Raw genomic sequence first — 25,989 nt, 5'->3', positions numbered from 1 at the left:
TGCTTGCAGTAGAAGCACTCAGTCTCAGGCTTAGGTCCAGACTTGGGTTTCTTCTCCTGAGCAGCAACTTGCTTGCTGTTCTTCTTGAAGTTCCCCTTCTTCTTCCCTTTGCCTTTTTTCTTGAAATTGGTGGTCTTATGACCATCAACACTTGATGCTCCTTCTTGATTTCTACCTCCGTTGCCTTTAGCATTGTGAAGAGCTCGGGAATTGTCTTATCCATCCCTTGCATATTATAGTTCATCACGAAGCTCTTGTAGCTTGGTGGCAGTGATTGAAGAACTCTCTCAATGACACTCTCAACCGGAAGATTAACTCCCAGCTGAGTCAAGTGATTATGGTACCCAGACATTCTGAGTATATGTTCACTGACAGAACTATTCTCCTCCATCTTGCAGCTGTAGAACTTATTGGAGACTTCATATCTCTCAATTCGGGCATTTGCTTGAAATATTAACTTCAACTCCTGGAACATCTCATATGCTCCATGACGTTCAAAACGTTGTTGAAGTCCCGATTCTAAGCCGTAAAGCATGGCACATTGAACTATCGAGTAGTCATCAGCTTTGCTCTGCCAGACGTTCTTAACGTCGTCAGTTGCATCAGCAGCAGGCCTCGCACTCAGCGGTGCTTCCAAGACATAATTCTTCTGAGCAGCAATGAGGATAACCCTCAAGTTACGGACCCAGTCCGTGTAATTGCTACCATCATCTTTTAACTTTGCTTTCTCAAGGAACGCATTAAAATTCAACGGAACAAGAACACAGGCCATCTATCTACAATCAACATAGACAAGCAAGATACTATCAGGTACTAAGTTCATGATAAATTTAAGTTCAATTAATCATATTATTTAAGAACTCCCACTTAGATAGACATCCCTCTAATCCTCTAAGTGATCACGTGATCCATATCAACTAAACCATGTTTGATCATCACGTGAGATGGAGTAGTATCAACGGTGAACATCACTATGTTGATCATATCTACTATATGATTCACGCTCGACCTTTCGGTCTCCGTGTTCCAAGGCCATATCTATTATATGCTAGGCTCGTCAAGTTTAACCTGAGTATTCCGCGTGTGCAACTGTTTTGCACCCGTTGTATTTGAACGTAGAGCCTATCACACCCGATCATCACGTGGTGTCTCAGCATGAAGAACTTTCGCAACGGTGCATACTCCGGGAGAACACATATACTTTGATAATTTAGTGAGGGATCATCTTATAATGATACCGTCAATCAAAGCAAGATAAGATGCATAAAAGATAAACATCACATGCAATCAATATAAGTGATATGATATGGCCATCATCATCTTGTGCTTGCGATCTCCATCTCCGAAGCACCGTCATGATCACCATCGTCACCGGCGCGACACCTTGATCTCCATCATAGCATCGTTGTCGTCTCACCAATCTTATGCTTCCATGACTATCGCTACCGCTTAGTGATAAAGTAAAGCATTACAGGGCGATTGCATTGCATACAATAAAGCGACAACCATATGGCTCCTGCCAGTTGCCGATAACTCGGATACAAAACATGATCATCTCATACAATAAAATTTAGCATCATGTCTTGACCATATCACATCACAACATGCCCTGCAAAAACAAGTTGGACGTCCTCTACTTTGTTGTTGCAAATTTTACGTGGCTGCTACGGGCTTAGCAAGAACCGTTCTTACCTATGCATCAAAACCACAACGATAGTTTGTCAAGTTGGTGCTGTTTTAACCTTCGCAAGGACCGGGCGTAGCCACACTTTGTTCAACTAAAGTTGGAGAAACTGACACCCGCCAGCCACCTGTGTGCAAAGCACGTCGGTAGAACTAGTCTCGCGTAAGTGTACGCGTAATGTCGGACCGGGCTGCTTCATCCAACAATACCACTGAACCAAAGTATGACATGCTGGTAAGCAGTATGACTTATATCGCCCACAACTCACTTGTGTTCTACTCATGCATATGACATCTACGTATAAAACCAGGCTCTGATTCCACTGTTGGGGAACGTAGTAATTTCAAAAAAATTCCTACGCACACGCAAGATCATGGTGATGCATAGCAATGAGAGGGGAGAGTGTTGTCCACGTACCCTCGTAGACCGAAAGCGGAAGCGTTAGCACAACGTGGTTGATGTAGTTGTACGTCTTCACGATCCGATCGATCAAGTAGCGAACGTACGGCACCTCCGAGTTCAGCACACGTTCAGCCCGATGACATCCCTCGAACTCTGATCCAGCCGAGTGTTGAGGGAGAGTTTCGTTAGCACGACGGCGTGGTGACGATGATGATGTTCTACCGATGCAGGGCTTCGCCTAAGCACCGCTACAGTATTATCAAGGTGGACTATGCTGGAGGGGGGCACCGCACACGGCTAAAAGATAACATGATCAATTGTTGTGTCTATGGGGTGCCCCCTGCCCCTGTATATAAAGGAGCAAGGGGGGTGCGGCCGGCCTAGAGAGGGGCGCGCCAGGAGGAGTCCTACTCCTACCGGGAGTAGGACTCCCCCCCTTTTCCTTGTTGGACTAGGAGAGAGAGAGGAAGTAGCATTTGCATTATCAATTAACACCATATGAGGAAATGTGGCTTTCTCCTTGGTTAGCTTTACTTGAAGTTGATCATGAGACTATTTGAGGCTAGCGTGAGTACCCTTCAAGACCTTGTGAGCCTAGTCAAGTAGGTCAAACTCCTCTTGGAGTCTAGCAAGATCAACCCCAAGCTTGGCCTTCTAGGAGTTTAGCACACGAGAAACAACAATGGCATGATCAAGATCTTTCTTTAACTTAGCACGATCATTGTTGTGTGACTCCTCAAGAGCCAAACGAAGACCACTCTCTTTCTCAAGAGCATTGGAAAGATCCGAAATCTCATCGGCATAGTCACGACTATGCCCCTCCATCTTAGAGATGGTATCTTCGTGAGCTTCGATCATGTCATTGGCTTCACCAAGTTGTTCCAAGAGAGCAACGAAGAGCTTCTTGGATTTACCCTTGAGTTTGCCCATAAAGGACTCAAACTCATTCTCCTCCACATTAGGTCCATCATGTTCATCAATGCAATCCGTCAAAGAAGGATTATTAATGATGGTAGTTTTGATGTTGGGGGTTACCTTGTTGGTGGCTTTAGCCATGAGGCACTTGGCGGTGATGCTCACATTGGGTGAGTCGAAGAGTGACACTCGTGGAGTTGTTGCAATGGCAACGGAGGCCATGGCAATCAACTCATCCTCATCATCATCCTCATTGTAATCTTCTTGTACCACCAACGCTTTCGGAGGAGTCTTCTTGGTGAAGTTGCTCTTGTTTGGGAAAGACTTGGCTGTGTCCTTTCGGATGAGCTTGCCACCATTGTCTTCCCTCTTCTCATACGGGCACTCCGCAACAAATGGCTCACATTGCCACAATTATAGCAAGTCCTCACACGTTGCTTGCCCTTTATGCCACTTGAGTTGTTCTTGTTGAAGTTGGGCCTTGAGTTTTTCTTGCTCTAAAAATGCCTTGAAGCAAGAGCCATGTGTTCATGATAGGCATACTTTGTATCTTCGGGGTTTCCCTCCTCTTCTTCTTCTTCATCCTCTTCTTCCACACTAACCTTGGCCTTTAATGCAAAGTTGGGCTTCTTTGCTCTTTGAGAACGTAGCACCGCATTGTCGGCGGTCTTGTCCAAGATGCTCATGGCCACAAACTCATCCAACACTTCACTTGAGGACAAAATGTGGAAGTCCGTCCTTTGACGAATGACAGAGGACATGGCCTTGTGGTAAGGCATCATTGCCTTAAGGAATTTGCGCTTGATCCAATTGTCATTCGTGTCCTTGCTCCCATGATCTCGGAGTGAGACCACGAGTTCGGTTACTCTCCGATAAAGCTCATGAGGTTCTTCATCTTCTTTCATTGCAAACTCATCGGCTTCATCTTGCACTACTTCATAGTTGGAGCGTTGAATGCTTGCGCTTCCCCAATAGAGGGAGACAACACAAAGCCATGCATCTTTGGCCAAGGCGAAGGGCCGAAGATGAGGAAGATCTTCAGGTGGAATTGCATCTTGGATGATGAAGAGAGCATTCTCATTGAATTGATTATCCGCGGCTTCTCTAGGGGTGAAGTTGCTTGGGTCATGCGGATAGAAACCTTCTTCAATGATTCTCCAAAGATTAGTATTCACATGATTTAAATGACGCTTAAAGCGATAAACCCAAGAATTAAAGTCCTCATTTTTCACAATCTTAGGTGGAGGACCGGCATGATTCAAATGAGTAGAGGGAATCGGTCCACCATAAACAAGTGGAGGTTCCACATGGGCAAAGATGCCGGTGCCATTCTTACCACTAGAAGAAGGAGCTTTTTCACTAGTAGCATTCCCCTTGTCGGAGTTAGCATCCGTCACCTTGTTAGTGGGATCACCCACTTTCAATGGTGCGGTGGATAGTTTAAGCCCTTCAATGAATTTATTAAACATGCTTTCAACCTCGGTCGTCATGGAGGTTTTCAATGTCTCCAAGGCCACATTGAATTTCTCACGAGAGATCGAGGTTCCCCCATCGCCCGTAGACGAGATCGGAATCGCACCGGAGTGCTCCTCCACACCGTCTACGACGTTAACCATACTCTTCGGACGGCAAAGTCCTTAAAAAGAGACGAGGCTCTGATACAAATTGAAAGGGTCGATATAGTTGACTAGAGGGGGGGGGTGAATAGGCAACTAACAATTTTTAGCCTTTTCTTTATCAATTTAAAGTTTGCATCAAAGTAGGTTGTCTAGATATGAACTAGGTGAGCAACCTATATGATGCAACAACAATAAGCACACAAGCAAGCAAGAGATGCAACGCAATATAAGCTTGCACAAGTAAAGGTACGAAATAACCAAGAGTGGAGTCGGTGAAGACGAGGATGTGTTACCGAAGTTCCTTCCCTTTGAGGGGAAGTACGTCTCCGTTGGAGCGGTGTGGAGGCACAATGCTCCCCAAGAAGCCACTAGGGCCACCGTATTCTCCTCACGCCCTCACACAATGCGAGATGTCGTGATTCCACTATTGGTGCCCTTGGAGGCGGCGACCGAACCTTTACAAACAAGGTTGGGGCAATCTCCACAACTTAATTGGAGGCTCCCAACGACACCACGAAGCTTCACCACAATGGACTATGGCTCCGTGGTGACCTCAACCGTCTAGGGTGCTCAAACACCCAAGAGTAACAAGATCCTCTAGGGATTAGTGGGGGAATCAAATTTCTCTTTGTGGAAGTGTAGATCGGGGCCTTCTCAATCAATCCCGAGCAAATCAACAAGTTTGATTGGCTAGGGAGAGAGACCGGGCGAAAATGGAGCTTGGAGCAATGATGGAGCTTTGGGGGAAGAGGTAAGTCAACTTTGGAGAAGAAGACCCCCTTTTAAAGAGGGGGAAACAATCCAACCGTTACCCCCAAAAACAGCCTCGCAGAGGGCGGTACTACCGCACGGGGCAGCGGTACTACCGCTCCCCCTCGTGGTACTGTCATGCAGTCTGGGAGGGCTAGCGTATGAGCAGGAGTCAGACCCAGTGCGGTACTACCGCGGTGGTAGGGCGGTACTATCGCTCTCGAGCGGTACTACCGCTTCTACTTCCGCTGCTTAGTGTCGCAAAATCCAACACGAGAGGCGCCCCCCTCGAGTCGATGCGGTAGGAGCCCGGTACCGCAGCGGTACTACCGCCGGGCACCGGGTACTACCGCTGGGACCAAATCATACTCATAAAAAGGGAATGAAACCTCCGTCGAAGCGGGAAGGCTCAGAGGGTGTGAAAAGGATGTGTGCATGTTGATTCGACCCTAGCCTTACCAAAGCGGACGCCCTCTTGATAGTACGGTGACTCCTACGAAACAAGTCCACCAAAACAGAAACGAAAGAGCTACACCATCTTGATTAAAACTCCGAGGGGAATGAATCGTCTCGTGCCAAAGGATGAATCTCTAAAACGCTCAAAGCACACGATTAGTCCGCAAACATGTTGTCATCAATCACCAAAACTACATCGAGAGAGATATGCCTTAACACATAGGAACATGTATAAGTCATGAAGAAAGCAATAACAATAAACTAAACGATCATAGTGCTAAGTTAATGGATGGGTCTAGCCCATCACATCATTCTCTAATGACGTGATCCCGTTCATCAAATGACAACACATGTCTATGGCTAGGAAACTTAACCATCTTTGATTAACGAGCTAATCAAGTAGAGGCATACGAGGGACACTCTGTTTGTCTATGTATTCACACATGTACTAAGTTTCCGGTTAATACAATTCTAGCATCAATAATAAACATTTATCATGATATAAGAAAATATAAATAACAACTTTATTATTGCCTCTAGGGCATATTTCCTTTATCAGCAGTATCCTACATCGTGTTGGCGTATCACCAGTCTAGCGCGAGCACTAAGTTCATCATAACTCTGGCATGCCTGCTCGTCCAACGCCAGCAAATGGTTTTTTTGGTAATAAAAAAATTACTCATCAACAGTAGCTACTTACTTAATATATACTACTGAACACAATATAATCATCAACACTAGGTACTCACTTAATAGATAATCATTACATAAAGAGGCTCATAAACTCAACAAGTTGATATTAAACTTCATAAAAGTTCACTCAAGTACTCTAGTTACTCGATCATAATCAACTAATAAGATGAGCTAGCTAGCTACTTAAGAACTAATCTTCAACAAGGAGTATGCCCAGCTGGATCAACTTCTTTCTATCCGCCTCTCCTTCTCTTCTGAAATGATCTATGTTCATCTTCTGGTCAATCCTCTCACCCCTGAGGCGTCTCCTATCCTCCTTCAGTTTATCCCGATCCTCGACGAGCTTCTCGTTCCTAAGCTGATTAGTCTCTTGAACGAGTCGAACAGCATCCTTGCGTAGCTCTTTAATCTCTCTCATTTTCCCCTTGCACACTTTTGATGACATACTCAAAAGTGTTTAAGAATTCATTTTTGGCCATGTCCATATCGCACATCGACTCGTTGTTGCCTTCAGAATTGGCCATGACCTACAAACACATCGCGTATATATACGATCAAGATAATATGCAATGTAAAATAGTTCATGTGTTGGAAAGATATGATTTGTAGAGTTTCATTAACAAATACTTGATGTGAGTTGTATCAAAACAAAATCAGATACTTTTATAGTGAATAGTGCATGTGTTGGAAAGACATGATTTTGTTAATTAAGTAGAATAGATAAAATTATGAATCTATTTTGATAAATAAGATATGGCAAACTAACTTCTATATATACACATACTATCATATATAAGAATAACTTCTGTATGCAAAGTTATTTGATTTACATATACCAGTCAACCTATACATAAATGTGTAAAGAAAACTAAAATGATAACTTTGAAGAATATACATAACACATTCTATAAAATTTCTACTAAACTAGCTAAGATCCACCAACGAAGGGGAGACACAATAGCAATCGGACGATTGTCATTATAATTTCCGGCCGATTGGGGTGTCTGCGCTAATAGAGAAGTGGATCTAATCTTGGTGCCGGCGAGGGGCGGCAACGAGGCGGCGATGGTGACGGCGGCTTTGGTCCAACGGGAGTTGTGTCTACGAGCGGGCCGGGTGGGGTGTGAAATGAGAGCGAGCAGTGGACTTAGGTATTTTACTAGGTTTTCTGGATGAGACTTGCCTGCTCCCCCGGCATGTGCCCATCCGTGCTCCCGCGTACATGGCTTGATTTGATTGGAACAAAATAAGGTACGGTCCCACCCTCTTAAAATCAGGGGGAGATGATTAGATTAGAAAGAAAAAAGGAAAAAAAAAGAGAATCGTAGGATGAAGTGGGAGCACGGATGGAAGCATGGGAAGGGAGCAGGCAAGCCGGATCCGGTTTTTCTAGGGTTGGATAAAATGACAACGCCATAACTGATCACATGCCAAATAAAAAAAAGACTAAAATTAATGAAAGACTTGACAAAATAAAAGACTCAAAATTTGAACTGGTGGTAAAAAATAAAATTCCTAAAATGATTAAAATTGTCAAAATAATAATGACAAAAAAGTATAATATAATTATATACTATGGCGTGCAAAGAAAGAGAACGCCAGCACTAATAAAATAAACTATGACGTGCAAAGAAAACCAACGTCACCGGTGGTTTCCAAACGATGAGTGTATACGAGCAATAGATTTGTGGCGTTTATAAAATAAGCAACACCAGCACTATGCTTGTAAAGCTGGCGTACGAATTTGACCTACGCCAGAACTATTTGAAAAAAATAGTGCTGACGTGGTAAAATGCCGCGCCACCAATGAAAGTTGTGGCTAGCACTTTCGCTACTAGTGGTAGATGGGTGCGTAGAGGGCTCCTCCTCCTCCTCCTCATCCACATACGCGAGCATCTCGTCGACGTCTGCGTCTCGTGCTCCGCTCCACCTCCTGCAGACGACGGTGGTTGGCCTCCGCCGCCGATTCCGACCGAAGCGAGGATCGCCTACTGCTTTGCTTGTAGATTCATGCCCCCATGTCCTCCTCATCCTCCTTATGCCCCTCTTCCAGCTCTGCGTCCTCCTCCACCTCCTTCCCCCTCCTCCTCCAAGTCATCCTCCAGATCCATCGTGTCCGGTGGTAGCCCTGTGGCTATCCGGGCTTCGCGCCTTGCCCCGATGTACTCAAGGAGCTGCAGCCTGCACTCCGGCGTTAGATATGCGTAGTTCCTTACCCGGCGACGTGGTGACATGACTACTAGTGGTGGCGGATAGCAAGTGGAAATTGGCGGCGCGACTGGCGGAAGGGAGGAAATGCGGACGGGTAGGGTTTCGGTGCCGGCGGACGGCTTACATCGTCTTCCGGTCTGGTCGGGGCATCAAGCATCATCGTCGATCGTCGCCCCGCCCGAGCAGACGTTCCGTCGCGGAAAAGAGGAAAACGGGCTGCATGGGCCCCTGCAGGGCTGGCTGCCGCGAGGACGAAAGCAAAGCAGAGGCGAAGAACACACTGACGTGATAGGATGGCACGACGATGCGTCCTAGTACTACTACCACTGATGGACGGATGGATCTGCGCAGCGGCAATCGGGGCAGGCCGGCAGGGGGGTGTCAGTGACTGACGCGGACGCAACACGTGGGAGGTTGCATGCTGCGCACTCCAGTCCAGAGCCGCGCAGAGCCCCGCACTGTGCCTTGCCGCTTCCGTCTACTCCGGCCGGGCTGCTGCTGCTACAACCACGGGCACGCCCACGATCCAGCAGCCCACTGTGCAGTCCATGTGCGCAGCAGCGTAGGCAAGCACAGCTAGCCACCACAAGCAGCCGTGGATGTAAAAACCTAGAGCCGTCAAAAGAAGCATTTTACAAGCCGCCGCTGGGGTGTATTTTCCTTTTTCTTTTTCAGTTCGGGTGTCGATTCCCAACGAGGAAAAATGGACCAGAGCGACAGGCACGTTCCGGTCCGGGGAAAAGAGAGTACTGAAATTCGTTCCGTCAGAGAGAGGTGAGACGACGAAGAAAGGCTACGCAAACAGACTGCAAAACCAGCTGCCGAAATTCGTTTCCGCTGCAGGTCGATGGTGTTTTGGGTGCATGCCTCAGTCATGAAGATCTTGTTCGAAGGCGAGAAAGGAAAAAGGGGAAAGAGAAAGAGGGAGAAAACGGGCATGGCAAGGAAGGGATTGATGGGGCTGGGCTGGGCTGAGTGGACCATGTGTAGCGTGCTGTGCTGTCCTAGTCGTAGCGCTGCAGTGCACAGGGACAGGAACCAATCCTAGGTACTTTGCTTCCTGCGTACGTACGGCCGCAGCTGCCCGCCTTTGCGTTCTCCTGTGGTCTATCTGTATCCTCGCGTCGCGTCCGATCGCTTTGCTTGCTTGCTCCCGCGGCCGCCAGCCACGTCGGGGAATTGGCACCGGCGCGGCAGTAATAATCGACTCGTCTCATGAAATGCTCCTCTAAACAGACAGTAAGAGCAACTCCAACGCGCCCGATCCAATAGGACACATGTTTTATTCGGCTTTTTGTCCGTTTAAGTCGATCAGCCGGATGTGTGCGTCCGCATTTTCATATGGATCGACTTAAGCGTCGAACAAAAGACGGACTCGGATTTACCCGCATAAAAAAACACGTTGAAGAAATAAACATAATTAAACATTAATGGCCGGTCAACCGCCGGCCAAATCCACTTAAACCTAACTAAACACTAATTAAGACATAAAAAGGTTTGTGCCCGCACGCTGCCCTATACGCCCTTCGCCATACCCTTGCCCTTGACGTCACCGTCGCCGTCGGTGAGATCAATGAAGACGAGAGCCGGGCCAGCCCACCCGAACGCCGCTTGGTACGCTGCCAGGGCAGCCTCCTCCGGCAAAGCATCTGCCATCTCTGGTCGGCCTCTTCCTCGACAAGCCAGTGCGCCTTCCAATGTTCAAGGTCGGCTGCCTCCTCCTTCGGCTTCGCGGCATAGTGGACCGGAGGCGCGCTCACCCACTTGCGGGGCTCGCCAATCCATGTGTAGGACTCCTCCGGACAAGTGGGTGGAGGCCGGGGCGGAGGCAGGACGAAGAGCGGGGTGTGGAAGGAGTGCCGCCGACAAGGCGAGGGCGCGCTCCATCCCATCCCATTGGGCCTCCTCCTCGATCATGCTCGCCTCCAGCGCGCGCTGCAAGGCTAGCTCGAGGGCAGCTTGGTATGCCGCCTCTTCGTCTTCCTCGTGCGGCAGAACCTCAGGCGGCGGCGGAGGAACGTCATGGTCAACATGGACGCCCCGGCAGTGCTCCTCCCCGTGCTCTAGTGCGAACCAGCGCTCCCAGTTGGGAGAGTCTGGCATGTAGGCACACATCTGCCGTTGCTCCGGGGTGAGGGCCACGCGACGCCGGCGAACCTCCTTAGCGTGCGCCCGCACCGTGCGTGGCACTGCCGAAATAGGGATCCGTTGCGGATCCATATGCTAGTCGTGAGGCAGGTTGACATCCGGATACTGCACTAGACGGCCGTACTGCCAGTGCCACCGTGCCTGGTGGACTGGTATGTACAGACGCTGCCGCTTCGGTGGCAAGCCACGTCTAGCAGGCGGAGGAGGAGGAGCTCGCCCATACGAGCCGCGGGAAGAGCTCGCGTCGGCGAGCAGCTTCCCCCTCTCCTTGCCATTGAAAAACCCCATGGTGGGCTTGCTAGGGTTCATGGTCCTCGACCAGGGAGCACCGTGTGGCCAGATGTGGACGGGTGTGGAAAGTGGATGGGACCAGCCCCGCCGCACGCTTCCATTAAAAATGACGAGCACCCAGACCTTCCATGCACTGTCAGGCGGGCCCCTAGGTAGGTGCTGACATTTAATAAGATGTGGGTGGTGGTTGGGGCGGCTGACAAGTGGAACCGTGACGAACATTAAGGGGACACGTGCCATGTTCGCATCGATGCATTTCAGGCGCAATTTTAATCCGGAAATGGGTCCGCGCGGACAGGATGCGGACGGATTTTGAGAATGGGTCGACGCGTTGGGCTAGAGTTTTTGTCCGCGGCGATCCAAACGGACGTGGGCGGACGAAATGGGTCGCCTCGTTGGAGTTGCTCTTATGTTTTTGTTTGCAGGGTTGACACAGACAGTAATGTAATATAGTACTATTTAGTACTACCTCCGTTCTGGTTTATTAGTCCCTTTTGTAATGTGTGCCAAACTTTGACCAAATATTTAACTAACAAAATGTTAATGCAGGTTAAAAAATTATATTGTTGAATTCGTATTTGAACATAGTTTTCAAAGATATAGTTTTTTGTAACATGCATGAACATTCTTTTAGTTAAATTTACGATCAAAATTTGACACAAAATATAATAAGGATCTATGAATCAGGACGGAGGTAGTACTGGTATAGCAGTGTTGCTTCGACTAGGCTAGTCCGTTCCGTTTGTAACGTGATAGTACTCCCCCATATCACAAAGATTCCTGCGTAGTACTACGTGCCATATGAATGAGGCATGAGGTTCAATGATTTTGTACATGGATGCAGGTGGCCTGTCATAAAGGGGAAATATCAGGTACTTCCACCCCTAAGATGCTCCCGATGCTCCAAAATCCGGTAGCATATTCTTAAATCTTCAAAAAAAATTGAAAAAAATTCCAGCACATTGACACAACATCAAAGTATATTGTCAAAAAATATGAAATCAAAATTCGAAACATAGCTTGAGAAACATAAATGACAAATTCGGCACTAAATAGTACTCCCTCCGTCCGGAAATACTTGTCATCAAAATGGATAAAAAGGGGTGTATCTAGAACTAAAATACATCTAGATACATCCTCTTTTATTCATCTTAATGACAAGTATTTCCGGACGGAGGGAGTACTACACAACATAAGTTGGACTTTAGATTAAGCCCATTATCACACCGATGTCCATTTTATTATTTTTTGGTATTTCAAGCAATGTTTTGAATTTTGATTTGAATTTTTAACAACATACGTTGATGTTGTATCAATGTGCTGCAGAATTTTTCGAACATTTTAAAATATGCTACCGAGTTTGAAGCACCGGAAGCACCCTACTGTCATAAATACTACTACTGCAATTACATGCAAAAAGAAAAAGAAAAAGAAAACTACTGCAACGCAAGCTGTAATTTACTCGCTTGCCTACCGTCTGCAAGTAGTACTACTCTACTTTCTACTCGCTGTCCACCCACTGCTAATAGGCGCTAGCACGACGTCGCTGTTCAGCTTGGGACAGACAACGGGTGACGGGGTGAGGGTGTTTTATGGTCCATCATTTGTTGGTGCAAACGCTTTTGCACGGCCGTCGTACCGCGCTGCTGCCCGTTTGCCGGGCCGCAACAAACCAACAGGACGAGCTCTTATCTCAACGATGAAGGATGAAAATGGGAATGCTCCACTTGCTTCCCAACCAGATGGAACATCGAAGTGAGCCACGGAAATTCGCAGGGGCATGCATCTACCAAGCCTTTGCTCGGCTGCTCGATGGCCTCGTGATTCATGAAGTAGTTGAATCTCGCACGAGGCTACAGTAAATTTTAGGTTTTAATCGTTAAAGCTTACAATTTTGTACTAAGTTTTAAGAAATGTATTCAAAATGAGTTTTATTTGAAAGCCCTTGTCACGAGAAACATGAATATGAAAACATAACTTAATTTGAACCATTTATTTAGAAGTTATGAAAGTTTGAAAATCGAAAGGCCAAAGAAAGAGCACGCGCGAGGGACTCGGTGCCCCCGCATGTGCGTGCCACAAATCCTCTTCCAGGTGAGCTACCGATACTTTCAATTGATGTTGTCCCGCTGCCCAAAATATCAGTCATGTCGATGGAATGAAAGTTATTAGAGAAGGTTGTGTTGTGCAGTGTTTATTTTACAACGGTGCGGGTGGATCACACACATGTGGTGTTTATATTTTATAACGACGCGGATAAACCAAATCACGACATACATCATGTTAATTGTTACCTTAGATTTTTATTTAAAATCTTATTTCAGGAACTCGAAACAGACACACCATAGAAGAATGACGACAAATGTGAAATGGCATAAATATGTCAAACTACAATGAGCCCCCTGCACGGTAAAAGCTTCCGTAGTGCAAGGTTGGGTTGAGATGGTCTAGAGAAACATAGCAACGATGTCCTTAGTGACAGTCTAACAAGTAGTAAAAGTTCTACACCAAGTAGACATAAGGTTGTTGTGTTTAGCCAAAAAAAGAGAGTAGATATAGGGTTGTTGGCGGACCTTTTTATGTCGACATGCAAGGAGAGCGATTCCATTACTTTGACACACTGGAGTTAGTAACTAGATCTCCAGCGAAGATTGCCGGTGAAGTTGACCATGAAAAATCTCTTGTTCTGTTCGTTATAGCTCTGAATGGTCGCAAAAAGTGCACAACAAAAATATTGTAATATCTGATCCAACATATAGGCTTGCATGTTTTATTCTATGTAATGTCCATTACCTGGAAATGGTTTTCCGCTCTGTGTTATAAACAAAGCAACACTTTTCATTTTAAGCTTTCATGATCTAAGTTAGTCAACCATTTTAAGCTTGGTCATCGCCATGTCAACCAGAAAAACAAGGGTGATTTGATTTTTTGTGTGTGCTTGAAGCATAATATTTTTACACATAAATAACAATAAAAAATGTTACATGGGTGCTTTTGTAAAAAAAAAATTTACTTGGGTGTAGAGGCCAAGTTAATAAAATCTCCCACCGTTAATAAAATATCAATCCGTTTCAGAATACAAGGTGTATTGATTTTCGTGCAAGTCAACCATCTGAAAGTTTGATCAAGATTATAGAATAAAATAAAAACATCTGCAATACCTAATAGTAGATAAAATATGAAACTACTTTTCATGATGGATAAAATGATATAAATTGCATATTGCGAGTATCGATATTTTTTTTTCTCCCTCTCCGGTGAGTCCACCGCCGTCCACGCGCGCGCCCCGTGACGCGCCGAATCAGACGGCCACGAAACCGCACTGTCGGCGAATTAATTTACGGCCAGCTGCAAATCAGCCCGGGGGCGCTTCTTTTTCCTCCCTCTCCCCTCCCCATCCACCTCCCCCTCGCTCCCGAGTCCTCCTCACCTTCCCCCCTTCCAAACTCCCGCGGATCTACTGCCCACACCTGCCGCCGTGCCGTGCCTCGGCGTCGCCGCCGCCGCCCCGGGGACGCCGCCGCCGTCGCCGTCCCTTCCCCGCCCCGCCGGGACGTCCTGCTCCGCCCCGTCGCCCGCCATTGGGTCCCCGCCCTCCCCTCGAGGTACGAGCAGCTAGGTTGCATCCGTACAGCAGCATCCCTTCTCTTCGTCGCGAAATCAGCCGGCCCCTCCCGCTAGGCCGGGTGCGCCGGTGCGCGCCCGCCACGCCGTCTAGATCCGCCCGCCCGCCCGCCCCTGCTCCGAGGCGACCTCTCTCTGCCCACAAATTGGAGAGCACGGCGGGGGCAGGACACCATTGCTGATCCGTTCCGTCTCATGCGCGTAATTTGTCATATGGCGGAAGCCCTGGTGGTTGTAGCACGACGTCGTCACGGATCGTCTCTGTGGAAATTTGTTTGCCAGACCTTCCAGCTGCTCGCCATTTCGGCTGATGCCTGATGAGCTGATCTCACAGCGCCCCTGTTTGTTTGTTTTGTCAAGCCTCAGGCCCGTTGGTTTTGCCTAATAATAGTAGCGTGCTTTCTGGTCCTCGGACCCTTCAAAAAACAGAAACAGTGCAATGCCCAGCTTTGACGCTACCAGTACCGGAAATTGACTTATCACAACGCTTTCTGTTACACCTGGTATTATCAAGGCAACTATTGGCAGGAAAAAATGTTCCAAAGTACGATGGCATCAACAGACTATAGATGAAATAGAAATGAAATCCTGGCACAGTAGAACTAAAATGCCTTTGTTAATGGGAGGTTTTTTCTCAAAGCAAACCAAGTCACGCCTTGGGAACTCTGTACTAACTCATTGGCTGTTGCGTTGGGTACAAGTTTTGTCTCTCCAGGACCAGTTTTGTTTGTAGCTAATCTAAGTTTCATCTTAGCATGTACTCCGTATGTTCCGTAAAGCATATGTTAGTGAAGGATGTGGTGGTCATTTAACTAATGAAACAGTGGAGGAATATGCCTATGGCATCCTTTGTGTTCATATCTTGGAAATAAGAGAGATAATGGTCAGTATGTGTGGCTTTGCGTGTGAAGGGGGGAGGGAATGTGAACTAGGGAGAAAGGAAGAAAAGGGTCATTCTGCATAGGGAAATAATGTGCAAGATATGAACTCTATAGAAGCAGTGACTTAGCAATGAAGCTTAGGTTTGCACAGTGATCGACTGATCATTTAGTTTTTAACTGATTCAAGTCATTCTGCATAGGGAAAGCAGAACAGGACAGCAGTTTCTTATCATGTATAATCAGGTGTAGAACTATTTCTTGTATCAATGACTTAAAGTTGTACTAAGTGAGCGACAAGTAATATGGATCGGGAGTAGTATTTTTTCGTCCTTTATTGTGACTTAAGCAAACCAGTTTCTTATCATGTATACTCAGCTGCAGCACTATTTGCTTTATCAATGAATTTTAGTCCTTACATAACACTATTGATATTTTTCCATCCTTTACTGTGACTTAACTCGTTTGTGTTGATTATGTACCCATCTTATTATGATATTAATTCAGTATATAATTGTGTAAACTTGACAGGGTTACTGTGATCTTGGGAAGCACTAGAAAGGTCGCTGCTTCTATAGAGTTATCGCAGAATGGCTTATGGTGGAGATGAGCAGCAAAGCCAGGATTATCTATTCAAAATTGTTCTGCTTGGTGACTCTTCTGTTGGCAAATCAAATTTGCTAGCCAGATTTGCTAGGAATGAGTTCTTTCCAAATTCGAAATCCACAATAGGAGTGGAATTCCAGACCCAGAAATTGGTGATAGATGGAAAGGAAATTAAAGCTCAGATATGGGACACAGCAGGACAAGAACGTTTCAGAGCAGTCACATCTGCCTACTACAGAGGAGCCGTTGGAGCTCTTCTGGTTTATGATATTACCAGGCGCCAGACATTTGACAGTGTCGGCCGATGGCTTAATGAACTGCACGGTGAGAGCCAACACTTAGCTTGTTTTCCTTTCTCGAACTAGTATCATAATGTATGTTACAAGGTGCAAAGCCCTATGTACGTAGTAACTGCTATGCATTAAGAAGCAGGCACCAACAAGGTGCAAAGCACAAATGGCCAAGTGCCAAACCAAAACCAAAACAAAAGAGAAGAGAACCAAAGCAAAACTAAACACAGTTAGAGCAGGTCAAAACGTAGACATAGGTAGCTCATGTCTTGAGCTAGTTGGTTGTCTTGCTATTGCATGCCCCTAGCAACATAGATTGGTTACAGTCTGGTTTGATTTGTTGTTAGCTTTATCATCTTTGTTTGATTCCTTTTAACCTCCAAACAGCTCATTCGGACATGAATGTCGTCACAATTCTGATTGGCAACAAGACCGACCTCAAGCATGCGCGGGAGGTGAGCACCGCGGAAGGCAAAGCCCTGGCTGAGGCGCAGGGCCTCTTCTTCATGGAAACCTCAGCGATGGACTCGTCGAACGTCACAGCAGCTTTCCAAACCGTGGTCAAGGAGATCTACAGCATACTAAGCAGGAAGGTGTTCCAATCTCAAGAGCAGAAGAAAAGCGAGCTGCAGTCGCTAAGCAACGGGAAAGCCGTGGTGCTGCAGAGCGACGCCCCCAGCGACACGAACAGCAGCGGGAGGTGGTGCTGTTCGTCGTAGAGCATGTAAGACCCCCCTCCCATCCTCTTCCTCCATTTTTCTCCTGGGGTATGAAGAAATGCATCGTTGTGTCTGCCATTGGTCGTCGTTATGCCTGACATTGCTAAACTTGTTGATGAATATTTAGGGTTCCTGGACTTGATGACCACGAGAGGGTCCCTGTTGCGTGCCGTAGGATGTAATGATGCGGATCCGGTTAGTGAAAAGTTGTGCTCGCCTTCTTCATCAAAAGGTAAAAGTAGGCCGAGGGTTGGTTGGTTGTATGAAAGGTGTGCTTTTCCATTGGAGGAAATCTCAGTGTATAGTTCCATTGGTCCTTCTGGGGTAATGATGATATACGTGATTGTGTAAAGAGGAAAACTATGTCACCCACTGGCTGCTGTGTCAATTCATTCCACATCCTTCTGCCCCCCCTAGAACACCACGCTTTTACTGTTCTCAGCTCACGTCTGCTTGCCCTCATATGGTAAACTTCGGTCCATGGTTGTAAAAACTCTCCGCGAACTCGAGCTCGTTAGATCCACGCCGGTTTTACCGATCGGACATGCACGTAGCACTGAAATGGCAGAAAATAATCTTCTTTTGTTTTTTGTACATTCAGTACTTTGCCATTACCAAGTGTGGGTACGAGGGCTCTCTAACCAAGTGTAGCCTAACTAGATCTGAAAGCCAGAGCCCCACAATTTCTGAAGATGGAGCCGGTGACTTGTGTGATTTTGTACCATCCAAAGCTCATGCGATGGATGACAAAGCAGCAGTACCGACACATTATAAAGCGGAGAAAATCATGGCAATAGATGTGTCCCCGGAACAGTGCCATCTCATCTAGTCATCTTCACCAGATGATGAGGACATTATTGGATGTCATCCAAATGCAGAACATGAACCTTAACCGAATGATTGCCGCTAGGTAAAAAGTGACAGCACCTTTACCTCAACACTGTAGAAAAGTACTACCACTAAGTACTAATCATCAGCAAGTACATGTGCCATTGCATCCATCTCATGCACTCAGAACATAGGAACAATGGCTCTGTTTGGATACTTTAACTCAGTTAGAGATTAAAGTTAGATTCTAACCCTGAATTAACTCTAATCAAAAAGGCATTTGGATGGCAGGGTTAGATGGAGCGCGAATACGGTAAGGCGCCTTCACGGGCGGTGCGAGAGGGGGAGAGGGAGAGGACGAGAAGCTTCAAGCAAGTGGGGAGGGATCTGCGGGGAGAGTGAGATAAAATGTATTTTTTTTAGTGGTCCCGAGAAGAACTAATCCAAATAAGCACCTTTTGGGTGAGTTAGTTATTTTTGGATGGGTTAGATACATCTAACCTAAACTAACCCTCCAATTTGGATTTTTTTTGGGTTAGTTGAGTCCAAACTAACTCTAAACCATGGATCCAAACAGGCCCAATAGAGTTCGTGGTTGGAACGAGATACCGACGATGTTCTTTTTTCCGAAATGGCAGGATTTCTTAAGAAGAAAAGAGTCGTCAACTTAATTAACGAAGAACCTGCCAAAACCGTCATATCACGCCCACAAAAAAAGCATTCAGGGCGACCTGACAACCCACAAAAGGACACACACGCCATCGAGGAGAAAAGTGTCTTCAAGGTAGCAATCCGGTGTCATCGTCATCACACCTCCGTGAGGGCAACTCCGACTCTGCCATCAACGACCACCGATGTAGCCCTCACCGCAAATGGGCGCTGAGGCCTGCGTCTGTTGATGCCAACCCCACGCGCCCGTAACTAGGCAACTCTGACTTTGTCGACGAGCATTGCAGGGGAAAAGCGCTAGGCCAACGCTGGAACCGCCCACCTGTTTCGCGTCCTTGTTGCCGCAATGGCCCCGCCTTAGCAGCTCGGACTCCATGAACACAAAGTGAGGCACGTCGACCCCTCGGACACGCCGGATGAGACCGACTACCAAAATGCACGTGGAACCCAACTCCGCCATCGTCGCCACACAAGAAGCCACGCAAAACATCACATCACCGGACGGACACCGGTCGCCCACAATGCCATGAGGGTCCAACACATGGAGTGTGCATATGGGATACAATGCTCTTCAAAGCGACACCCCAAAGAGCGAAACGACGATGCCGTCGCCGTAGCTCGACCGAACCAGACCTTAGGCTTTCACCCGAAGAGATGAATCTGAGGGTGTGCATGGGTGGACTCCACGGCGGCGCCTCTAAGGAGGCGAACTGACGTCCATTGACACCAACGCGGTCAGCCTGCAGGAGCCCGACAAGCTTTCGCTCGGAGCAACGTCCAGCACCACATCCCCACTCACCGCACCTCCGCTTGCCCCGCACACATCCCATGAAGCCATTGTGCCATGACCAAGCAGAAGCCAACACCATCCTCGTCGCCGCCCGAAAGAACCAGCGTGCCAGATCAGATCTGGCAATCCACCACTGCCACACAATCAAGTAAATCACCGAACACCATAAGAGCAAGGGGGGGTGCCACTTCGCCCCTGCACGCCGAGAGGACATTCTGCCGAAGCCCATGAAGTCCGCCGCAACCCGGGACGGGCTGACGCCGGAGCATCTACCCACTAGGAGCGCTGACATGGAGTCGCCAAAAGTTGCCCTATCGTGTAGCCTCCCCCAACCATGAAACGACGTCCACAGACGCCGACGCCGTCGTGCGACGGGAGCCTGATAAGCTTTTACTCGGAGCACTGCCCAACACTACACCTCCCACGAAGACATCGGCCATGAACAAACAGAAGCCACCACCATCCTCATCGTCGGCCGGAAGAACCAGTGAGCCAGCTGGCAACTCACCACTGGCACACCACCAAGTAAATCACCGAGCACCATGAGAGCAGGAAGTGGGGCTGCCACCCTGCCCCTACACGACAAAGAGTCCACCCGCGGGGAGCAGGAAGTCACCCTGCCGTGCAAACTAAGAGCAAGTCTAGTAAAGCCCTCAACCCCTCAAACCCCTAAAAATAACTGCTTTTTTATAGTTTTCATCAAAAAAAAGCCGTAGACTAGAACCCCTTAACTCTCAAACCCTCAAATTTTTTTAAAGGTCCAACCCTCAAACCCTCTCCCAATTCTCAAAAGTAAGGGTTGGGGAGCAAAACCTATCCCAACCCTCATTTGGCGGTTATCCTCGCGCGGGAGGGAAAAATCCTTCCAACTCCCGCGCTCACGCCCACGCCAACGACCGCCGCTGCTAGTCACCCCCGTCGCTGGCGGCTGCCCCGTCGACCTCCCGCGCGCAACAGCAACGTCGTTCATGGGAAATATTCCGTTATAAGGGTTGGGTTTGAGGGTTCTTGTCACACCCTAGCTAGTTCATGCATTAGAGTGTTGCATCATGTTTATTCTTTCAACAGAAACCTGAAATGGGGATGTCAGAACCCCCAGCCCCCTCTGAAACCAACTAGGGTTTACTAAAAACTTTTTCAATGAACCTAAAATGCCCTTCTAAAATGTCCATCATTTTTGTCTTGGTTTAGAACCTCTGCCAAAAGTGTTGCACAATTTTCTAGGTCATCTTAGGATCTTTGAATTAAATGATAAGTATTTGAATTTGGGCATTTAAAATTATATAAAATATTTCAAATGCTCAAATATTCCTAAACTGAAATGTTTCATGTTGGAAATAATCCAACTATGGACCAGGAGCAGTTTGGTGATTTTAGGAGTTGCCTAAGTATTTTTAATAATTCAACAAACTTACAGAATAAATAAAAAACAAAAAAACAGAAAGGAAGGACTTACCTGGCGCCTGCAACCCGGCCCACCTGCCGGCCCAGCCCAGCGCCGTGCCAGCGAGCTGCTTGCTCGGCCAGGCAGGCAGGCAGGTGCTCGACGGCGAGCACCGCATGGGTGCCACGCACCTGCTCGCCGCCTTGCCGCTCCACTCGCCCGGCTAACGACGTGGATCGCTCCCCCTCGCTCTCCCGAACCCCCCAGACAGCTCCTCTCCTCTCCAGCTCCTCTCCCTCGCTCTCCCACGCCGTGGCCGACGCCACCGCCGCCGTGCCTACGTCGTAGCCGCGCTCCCCGCCGCCCGTGCTTCGTCTCGTGGTGTCCAAGAGCTCCGCCGCCGTCCACTTCGTCGAGCTAACCGAGCCCCGCGTGCTCGTGGGGCCCGAGTTCGCCGTCGTCGGAAATCCCCTTTAACGCCGTCGCCGCATCAGCTCATTCCCGACCCCGCCGGTGGCCTCTACGGGTGCTCTGTGAGCCTAGCCACCCCTCCTACCCTTCCTCTCTCGCCCCGAGCCGTGTAGCCACCGCACTAAGATCACCCGCACGCACCGCCGTGGATCTCGTCGCCGACGTGCTCCCGGCCATCCTCCGGCCAACTCACGGTGTCCAACGCACTCACCACATTGCGTTGAGTCCAACCGTGCACTCCCCGCACCTCACCGCGCACCCTAGCCCCGAGTTCGCCTTCACCCGAACTCTGATGACCGCCTAGGTCGTCGCCGGCGCCAACTCCGGCCACCCCGACCCCAACTGACTCCACCAAGAGCCGCGACTCATCCCCAGCTCCACGTAGATGCCTTCCACGCCCCATTTGGTGGCCGGAACGGCCAAAACCACTTCCGCCGCCGCGTCGGGCTCGCCGGCGGCTAAACGCCGGTGCAGCCATTTTGACTTTGACCACGGGTGGGCCCTGGTTGACTCTGTTGAGTCAATGACAGGTGGGGCCCTCTTCTGCTAATTACCCAGATTAGTTTAAACTAAATTAAATTAGTTAATTATCCACTGACACCCTGGACCCACTGGTCAGTTTGACCTGGACCGGGTCTGTTGACTTGCTGAGGTCAGCATGACCTCATGCTGACGCAGTAAACCTTTTCTGAAATTAAAATAAATCTAAAATGATCTATAAATTCCAGAAATTGTTGCAAACTTCAAAAATTCATATAAATTCAATCGTAACTCCAAATCAAACAAATTATATATGAAAAATGATTAGAAAAATCCAATCTATCCATCTGTACTAGTTTCATGCATGTTTAAACAAACTAACTTGAGGTTTAGTACAGAACAAGATAAAACACTTTAAAGGGCCATTTATGAGTTTGAAATTTGAATCTTTGGTTCAAATTGGTTCAAACCCATCTGGTTTTAGTTGCATTAGCCCAACACACTCATATTGCCATGTTTCATGCATGCATCATATTTGTCGCACATTGTTTGGTGATGGTTGTGTATCGGTGTTCTTTGCGGCAGGTTCTGCCTCCGAGGAGTACCGTGATTACCCTAGCGAAGAACCGTATCCGTGCATCGATCCATCAGGCAAGCAACCAACCATTTGATCATATCGATACAATCCCATGTTCTCGCTCTTGCTCTTTTTTTACTGCATTAAGACAACGCGTTTCAAACTGCTGTGTGCTACGGTAGTCGAACCCATTTCCTCTGCATGACCTGTCATTGCCACAGTAATTAGATGAAACCCACTAGCATGTGTAGGAATTGATTGAGCCATATGTATGTGTTGTTCCTACCTTGCTATGCCTGCTATGCTTAGAGTCGTGTCAGGTCTGGTTCATCTGGGTGATGGGCTAGAGTGAAATGATCATGTCGGTAATGAGAGTGATGTGGTGAACACGATTTGGTAAAGGTATCGATGAGAGGCCATGTAGGAGTACATGGTGGGTTGTTTCATTGAAGCCGACCTTAAGAACTGAGATCTGTATGCGTGATTTAAGATTCAGCTACTACCATGCATTGGGCCCTGAAATATGACCCCGCTCGACTTCTTATTCACCCTAGTCCTCTGTCCAGGAGTTGCAAGTAGTTTCTGGTGTTTGTAGCTTACTGGAGGCCGTGGACAGCGCTGACTGCGGGGTGGGCTGTGATGCGGTAGGTACGTGGCACGGTGTACCGAATACCCGTTAGGTATCTCGGGAACCCTGTACACATCGTTCGGGGCCGTATGGGAAACCTTGGCCGGACTCCTTGCGGATGGAACCTGGATAGGCGATAAACCTGGACTAGAGACTTAGGTGTTTAGGTAGGTCGTGGTCTACACCCACGTCGGCTTTCGCTTGAAGTCTGCCGAGCACATGTCGTGTGCAGACGCTAAGTGGTGGAAACATGTATGAAGAAGTACACCCCTGCAGGGTTAACATGATCTATTTTAATAGCCGCGTCCGCGGTAAAGGACTACTTGGTTGCCTATACAGTTCATAGACAAGTGAATGGATACTACTAAAAATCTCAAGATAAGCGTGAGTGCCGAGGATGGCTCTTCCGTAGGATGACGGAGGTGAATCCTCGGTGGTGTATTGAAGTGGTGAGTAGTGGACTCGTGTGCGCAAAACCATTTCAAGTTGGAGTCTCGTAGGATAGCTTAGCCAAGAGTCAAAGCTGGCTTGCTGCAATAACTCCACCAACCCTTCTTGATAATGTGCATGTATGTAGGATCTGACGTAAGTCTTGCTGGGTACCTTTGTACTCATGTTGCTATAATTTACATTTTACAGAAGGCACTGCAACCCCTTCTGATGGGTTCTTCGTAGACGTTGACATCGACGAGTAGACTAAGGCCCAGGTGGTAATCCTGAGCTTGTGAAGGTCCACGTAGTATAGCTAGGCTTTCCAAGCCTCTTTTATTTTACTAGTTGTCTGTACTCAGACAAGTTACTTCCGCTGCTGGTTTGTAAGATTGTATGACTTGAATGTGGGTCGTGTGACCCGTACTTGTATGTATGTTATGTATGGCTCTCTGAGCCTTTAAATAAAGTACTTGTGTCGTAGAGTCATGTTGTGATGCCTTGTTGTATTTGCACATATCGAGCATATTGTGTGTATGATTGAAATGCTTGGTATGTGTGGGATCTGACTATCTAGTTGTTTATCTTTAGTAGCCTCTCTTACCTGGAAATGTCTCCTAGTGTTTCCATTGAGCCATGGTAGCTTGCTACTGCTCCGAAACACTTAGGCTGGCCGGCATGTGTCCTTCTTCGTTCTTGTGTCTGTCCCTTCGGGGAAATGTCACGCATTGAGTACCGGAGCCCTGTTAGCCCGCTACAGCCCGGTTTACCGGAGTCCTGCTAGCCCAGTGCTACAGCCCGGACCCACTTGTTGATGACCGACACGTTCGATGTTGGGTCATGGATGCCTGTCCCTGTAAGTCTGTGCCACTTTGGGTTTACGACTAGTCATGTCAGCCCGGGCTCCTTATCATATGGATGCTAGCGACATCATCATATACATGAGCCAAAAGGCGCAAATGGCCCCGGGCAAAGGTAAGGCGACACCCGTGGGAATACCGTGCGTGAGGCCGCAAAGTGATATGAGGTGTTACAGGCTAGATCGATGTGACATTGAGTCGGGGTCCTGACAGCGTTGGCATCAGAGCCGGACTGCCTGTAGGTTCTCCAAGCCAAACTGGTCGATGTTGAGTCTAGAAATGCTTTAGTTATATGTAGGGGAATTGATTGTGGGATGGTACGTAAGGCTCTTTTTACTTCTTTACCTCATGGCATTCTGATCTGAGTCAGTCCATTCTTCTACCGGGGATTAAGGATTAGGATCTTCTCTCTCTATCAGGTTCACGTGTTACTAATCAGTAGTACCTTATAGGTTTGATGACTACAAGCCTAGTTCAGTTCTACTACCTTGTTATGCTGATAAGTTGGACCCAGAACCTTGATATGATATTGTTGAGTGTCTATGCAATTTTTTTGATAAATGTCTCAAACCCTTCTTGAGCATTTATAGCCGTTATGCTGTCGAAATTTTGCTAGAAATTCTAATGCCTTTGCATTATGGTTGTGCTTTCAGATGGCCACTCACGACCAAAATCAAGTGGTTCGCCTGACCCGATGCATTGGTGTGACCGGTCATACGGCCATGTTAGTCCGAGTGATGATCGAGACGGGTTACCGTTGGTATCCCGAATACACGGTCGAAGAGCAGTTTCGAGATTTTAACCAAAGCCAATATCTTTGCACGGTCCGGATATTTCCCTCTTATCCTGGTTCTACTGAGGCTCTTCACTGTTCCTATGGGCTCGGTGTTACTATTGAGATGGCTGTGCAAGATGCGGCTTATTCTATGATGACCATCATGCGAGTCAGGACTGGCCTGCTTCGCAACACCGACTTTCGGTATATGCCAACTTCACTTCCTGGAGCGCACGGTTATCTCCGGGCTATCTATGCTGACCCCAGTAAGGAGGACTCACTAACTCGCACCACTGCTGAGTTGCTCGAAGACAAGGACCGAGAGAATCGGGCCTTGAGAATGGAGCTTTTCAACACCTGCGCCGATCATTGGGCCACCTTGACTCGGTTTGCACCGGCTGTGCAAGCTGGATGCATGGATATGAGAGATCTGTATCCTGTTAGGTCTGCTCTGCCGGACATGATGGATTGGCGTGATGTGGGAGGCATCACCCCACCTCGTGGTCCTCGCCGGCAACCATTTGTTGGTCCAAGACCTCACCCTAGCCCTTTTGGTCCACAGGCTCCTCAGGACCGTTTGTTTCCGGATGCTCACGTTGAACTTCCAGGCTATGGAGGAGACTTCTATGAGAACTACTACGGAGATGACTGAGATAGTAGTAGATCCACTAGGTATTGTAATAGTTGTATTTCCACCGTCCTGCGTGACTTGTGGAATATGACTTAGCGTGTAGTAATTCCGGGGGTGTAGGAAAAATAATGTATAGGAGCTTGGGATGCCTCCGATGAGCTGTAATCCTCTTTTCACCGTA

General features: G+C 47.8%; 1 pseudogene; it reads left to right on the top strand.

Moving 5' to 3' along the window:
- Positions 1 to 14,502: 14,502 nt before the first annotated feature.
- Positions 14,503 to 18,115, top strand: LOC123187835 (ras-related protein RABA5a-like; annotated as a pseudogene).
- The last annotated feature ends 7,874 nt before the right edge of the window (positions 18,116 to 25,989 follow it).

Source organism: Triticum aestivum, chromosome 2A (genome assembly GCF_018294505.1).
Source record: "Triticum aestivum cultivar Chinese Spring chromosome 2A, IWGSC CS RefSeq v2.1, whole genome shotgun sequence".
NCBI classification, from domain to species: Eukaryota; Viridiplantae; Streptophyta; class Magnoliopsida; order Poales; family Poaceae; genus Triticum; species Triticum aestivum.
This window is presented reverse-complemented; position numbering and strand designations above follow the sequence as displayed.